Genomic DNA, 6006 nt, shown 5'->3' with positions numbered 1-6006 from the left:
CCTCACACCATTCGCATTTCCTCTCTCTCTTCTATTCTTTCTTTTTTCTTTTTGCTTGAGGACAAGCAAAACCTCTAAGTTTGGTGTGCTTTTCCGTGATCACTAAGCTAAGATCTATCAAGATCAGGCTCCCAAGGGAAAACAAATCAACTCAAGAGGAAAGAAAGAGACTAATCCAAAGAATCTTTGGAATGAAGAGAAGTTCTTAACCAAAGAACATGAAGACATTATCACAAAATAATGGGTCTGAGGTAGTGATCCCGGAAGTTAAATTTGATCTGAAAGAAGATGAATATCCGGAGATCCAAGAGCAAATTCGAAAACAGAGGTTGGGAAGTTCTGACCAATCCTGAGACAAAGGTTGGAAGGAACATGGTTCAGGAATTCTACTCAAAATCTGTGGCTAACAGATAAGCAGAGAATGACTGGAACCGCTTACCATACCCACAGAACCATGGTCAGAGGGAAGTTATATACTTCCATCTGGACAAAATAAGAGAAATTCAAGTTGCCTCAACTACAAGATGATCCTGATTCCTTTAATAGGAGGATGGTGAGAGTAGATAAGGGGTTGGATCAGGTTCTAGAGGACATATGCCTCCCTGGAACTAAGTGGATAACCAATTCTAAGGGTGTCCCAAACCAACTCAAGAGGGGAGACCTCAAGCCAATTGCAAGAGGTTGGCTAGACTTCATTGGGGTTCCATATTGCCCACTAGCAACGTTCTGAGGTCACCATCAAGATAGCAGTGATGATTCATTGCATTATGCTTGGAAAAGAGGTGGAGGTTCATCATGTGATTGCTTGTGAGATCTACACAATTGCAAATAAGAATTCCACTGAAGCCAAACTGGCTTATCCAAGCTTGATTTCCTTGCTCTGTAAAGAGGCTGGGGTGAAGATGGGAGTAGATGAGTTCATACCCATTGAGCATCCAATCACCAAGAAGTCAATGGAAGGAACAAGAGAAGCAGGGGCGTGAAATCCAAGAGATGAAACGCCAAAAGCTCTCCTCTCAAGCTGAGGGAGCATCCACTTCTCAAAATCAAGGTTGTTGAGTCCTAACTCTGTGAACACCTCTATCATTAGGAGCCTAATTTTTTTTTTGGTTTTTCTTGTTTTGTTTTCCATTCCTATTTTATTTTCTTATATCTATATTGAGTCTTGTTCTTAGTTAATTAATAAAATTTGAGTTTATGCCTTAAAGCTATGAATGTCCTATGAATCCATCACCTCTCTTAAAAGAAAAATGCTTTAATCACAAAAGAACAAGAAGTACAGGATTTCGAAATTTATCTCTGAAACTAGTTGAATTAGTTTGATGTGGTGACAATACTTTTTGTTTTCTGAATGGAATGCTTGAACAGTGCATATGTCTTTTGAATTTGTTGTCTTAAGAATGTTAAATTTGTTGGCTCTTGAAAGAATGAGGAGAAAGAGAACTGTTATTGAGGATCTGAAAAATCATCAATTTGATTCTTGAAGCAAGAAAAGCAGTGAAAAAAAAAATATTTTCAAAAAAAAAAAGAGGGAAAAGGAATAAAGTGTGATCCAAAGCAATAAGAGTGTGCTTAAGAACCCTGGACACCTCTAATTGGGGACTTTAGCAAAGCTGAGTCACAATCCAAAAAGGTTCACCCAATTATGTGTCTGTGGCATGTATGTATCGGTGGTAATACTGGAAGACAGAGTGCTTTGGGGCCACAGCCTAGACTCTACACTGGCTATGTTCAAGAATCAATATATTAACTAGGAGAATCAATAACATTATCTGAGTTCTGAGTTCTATAGATGCTAATCATTCTGAACTTCAAAGGATAGAGTGAGATGCCAAAACTGTTCGGAGGCAAAAGCTACTAGTCCCGCTCATCTAATTGGAGATATGTTCTTTGATATTTTGGAGTATAGTATATTCTCTTCTTTTTATCCTATTTTGATTTTCAGTGCTTGGGGACAAGCAACAATTTAAGTTGGTGTTGTGATGAGCGGATAATTTGTATGCTTTTTGGCATTGTTTTTAGTATGTTTTTAGTATCTTTTAGTTAGTTTTAGTATATTTTATTAGTTTTAATTAAAATTCACTTTCTGGACTTTACTATGAGTTTGTGTGTTTTTCTGTGATTTCAGGTATTTTCTGACTGAAATTGAGGGTCCTGAGCAAAAATCTGATCCAGAGACCAAAATGGATGCAGATGCTGTTGGATTCTGACCTCCCTGCACTCGAAGCGGATTTTCTGGAGCTACAGAAGCCCAATTGGCGCGCTCTCAACGGCATTGGAAAGTAGGACATTCTGGCTTTCCAGCATATATAATAGTCCATACTTTGCCCAAGATTTGATGGCCCAAAACCGGCGCTCAAAGTCACCTACAGAATTCCAGCGTTTTTTTAAAACGCCGGAACTGGCAATAAAAGCTGGCGTTTAACTCCAGAAAAGGTCTCTACACGAAATTCCTTCATTGCTCAGCCCAAGCACACACCAAGTGGGCCCGGAAGTGGATTTTTCTGTCATTTACTCATTTCTGTAAACCTTAGGATACTAGTTACTACATATAGGATCTTTTGACTTTGTAATGGAACCTTATGCAACCTTATGCAACTTATGCAACCTTATGCAACCTTATGCAACCTATGACATTGTACACGTTTTCTTCCAGTATGAGTCTCTAAACCCCATGGTTGGGGGTGAGGAGCTGCTGTGTCTTGATGGATTAATGCAATTATACTGTTTCTTATTCAATCATGCTTGCCTCCATTCTAAGATAACTGTTCTTAATCCGGATGAATGTGATGATCCGTGACAATCATCATCATTCTCAACTATGAACACGTGCCGACAACCACCTCTGTTCTATCTTAGATTGAGTAGTTACTCTTGGGTTCTTTCACGGAATCTTCGTGGTATAGGCAGGACCTGATGGCAGCATTCAAGAGAATCCAGAAGGTAAACCTTGTCTGTGGTATTCTGAGTAGGATTCAATGATTGAATGACTGTGACGTGCTTCAAACCTGTAATCTACTGGGCGTTAGTGACAGACGCAAAAGAGTGATTCTATTCCGGTAGAGGAGGGAACCAAACCGGTGATTGGCAGCACTGTGACAGAGTGTGTGTGCATTAGCTTTCACGCGGATGGGAGTAGCTGCTGACAACAGTGAGACCCTACACGAGCTTGCCATGGAAGGAGACTTGCGTGTTTGATGAAGAAGACAGTAAGAAGCAGAGATTCAGAAGATGGAGCATCTCCAAACCTCAACCTATTCTCCATTACTGCAATACAAGTAACCATTACATGTTCTTTTGCTTTTCACAATCAATCCTGATAATTTCTGATCTCCTGACTAAGATTTACAAGATAACCATAGCTTGCTCCAAGCCGACAATCTCCGTGGGATCGACCCTTGCTCACGCAAGGTATTACTTGGACGACCCAGTGCACTTGCTGGTTAGTTGTGCGGGATTGCAAAAAGTGTTATTGCAATTTCGTGCACCAGAAAGTCTCAGAAATCTCAGTAGAAGGGAGGGACGCCCCAGCTACTGGTTCTATTCGGGACAGATGATCAGCTACTTGGTTCTCTGTCCCTTTTCTGTCTCTTATTTCTATATCAAACTCTTGCAGAAGCAACACCCATCTTATAAGCCTGGGTTTGGAATCCTGCTTTGTGAGTAAGTATTAAGAGCAGCATGGTCAGTGTACACAACCACTTTGGATCCCACTAGATAGGATCTAAACTTGTCAATGGCATAGACCACTGCCAGTAACTCTTTTTCTGTGGTGTGTAGTTCTTCTGTGCGTCATTTAGAACACGGCTGGCATAGTAAATGACGTGCAGAAGCTTGTTATGCCTCTGTCCCAACACTGCACCAATGGCATGGTCATGGCATCACACATTAGTTCAAATGGCAATGTCCAATCTGGTGCAGAGATAACTGGTGCTGTGACCAACTTAGCTTTCAGGGTCTCAAATGCCTGCAGACACTATGTGTCAAACACAATGGTGTGTCAGCAGCTAACAGGTTACTCAAAGGTTTTGCAATTTTCGAAAATCCTTTAAACCTTCTATAAAATCCTGCATGCCCAGAAAGCTTCTGATTGCCTTAACATTGGCAGGTGGTGGTAATTTTTCAATTACTTCTACCTTTGCCTTATCCACCTCTATTCCCCTGCTTGAAATTTTATGCCCAAGGACAATTCCCTCAGTCACCATAAAGTGACATTTCTCCCAGTTTAAAACCAGGTTAGTCTCTTGGCATCTTTTCAGGACAAGTGCTAGGTGATTAAGACAGGAGCTGAATGAGTCTCCATATACTGAGAAGTCATCCATGAAGACTTCCAGAAATTTCTCTACCATATCTGAGAAGATAGAGAGCATGCACATCTGAAAGGTTGCAGGTGCATTGCACAGACCAAAAGGCATCCTTCTGTAGGCAAACACGCCAGAAGGGCAAGTGAATGCTGTTTTCTCTTGGTCCTGAGGATCTACTGCAATTTGGTTGTAGCCTGAATAGCCATCCAAAAAGCAGTAATAATCATGGCCAGTTAGTCTTTCTAGCATTTGGTCTATGAATGGTAAAGGAAAATGATCATTTCTGGTGGCTGTGTTGAGCCTTTTGTAATCAATACACATGCGCCACCCTGTGACTGTCCTTGTAGGAACCAGTTCATTTTTTTCATTATGAACCACTGTCATGCCTCCCTTTTTGGGAACAACTTGGACAGGGCTCACCCAGGGGCTATCAGAAATAGGATAAATAATCTCAGCCTCTAGTAATTTAGTGACATCTTTCTGCACCACCTCCTTCATGGTAGGATTTAGCCTCCTCTGTGGTTGGATCACTGGTTTGGCATTATCCTCCAATAGGATCTTGTGCATGCATCTAGCTGGGCTAATGCCCTTAAGATCACTTATGGACCACCCAAGAGCTGTCTTGTGTGTCCTTAGCACTTGAATCAGTGCTTCTTCTTCCTGTGACTTTAAAGCAGAGCTTATAATCACTGGAAAAGTGTCACCCTCTCCCAGAAATACATATTTCAGGGATGGTGGTAGTGGTTTGAGTTCAGGCTTAGGAGGCTTATCCTCTTCCTGAGGAATTTTCGAAAATTCCCTTGCCTCCCTGGTTCTTCTTGATCAGGTTGAGCATCTTTGAAGATGTCTTCAAGCTCTGATTCTAGGCTTTCAGCCATATTGATCTCTTCTACCAGAGAGTCAATGATGTCAGCGCCCATGCAATCACTTGGTGTGTCTGGATGCTGCATAGCTTTTACAGCATTCAACTTGAACTCATCCTCATTGACTCTCAAGGTTACTTCCCCTTTTTGTACATCAATAAGAGTTCGTCCAGTTGCTAGGAAAGGTCTTCCTAGATTGAGAGTTGCACTCTTGTGCTCCTCCATTTCCAGCACCACAAAGTCAGTTGGAAAGGCAAATGGCCCAACCTTGACAATCATATCCTCTATTATGCCTGATGGATGTTTAATGGAGCCATCAGCAAGTTGGAGGCATATCCTGGTTGGTTTGACTTCTCCAGTCAACCCAAGCTTTCTGATAGTGGATGCAGGCATTAGATTGATGCTTGCTCCAAGATCACATAGAGCTGTCTTGGTGCAAGTGCCTTCTAATGTGCATGGTATCAGAAAGCTTCCAGGATCTTGAAGCTTTTCTGGTAAGCTTTTCAGAATGACTGCACTGCATTCTTCAGTGAGAAACACTTTCTCAGTTTCTCTCCAATCCTTCTTATGACTTAAGATCTCTTTCATGAACTTAGCGTAAGAAGGTATTTGCTCAAGTGCCTCTGCAAACAGAATCTTTATTTCAAGAGTCCTTAGATAGTCTGCAAAGCGGGCAAATTGCTTATCCTGTTTCGCTTTGCGGAGTTTCTGAGGATAAGGCATCTTGGCTTGATATTCTTCAACCTTAGATGCTGCAGGCTTATTCCTTACAGAAGTGGTTGAAGAAGCCTTGTTGGAGGGATTACTGTCAGCACTCTCAGGTGTCTGATCTTCCCTTG

Source organism: Arachis stenosperma, chromosome 9 (genome assembly GCF_014773155.1).
Source record: "Arachis stenosperma cultivar V10309 chromosome 9, arast.V10309.gnm1.PFL2, whole genome shotgun sequence".
Classification (NCBI taxonomy): domain Eukaryota; kingdom Viridiplantae; phylum Streptophyta; class Magnoliopsida; order Fabales; family Fabaceae; genus Arachis; species Arachis stenosperma.
This window is presented reverse-complemented; position numbering follows the sequence as displayed.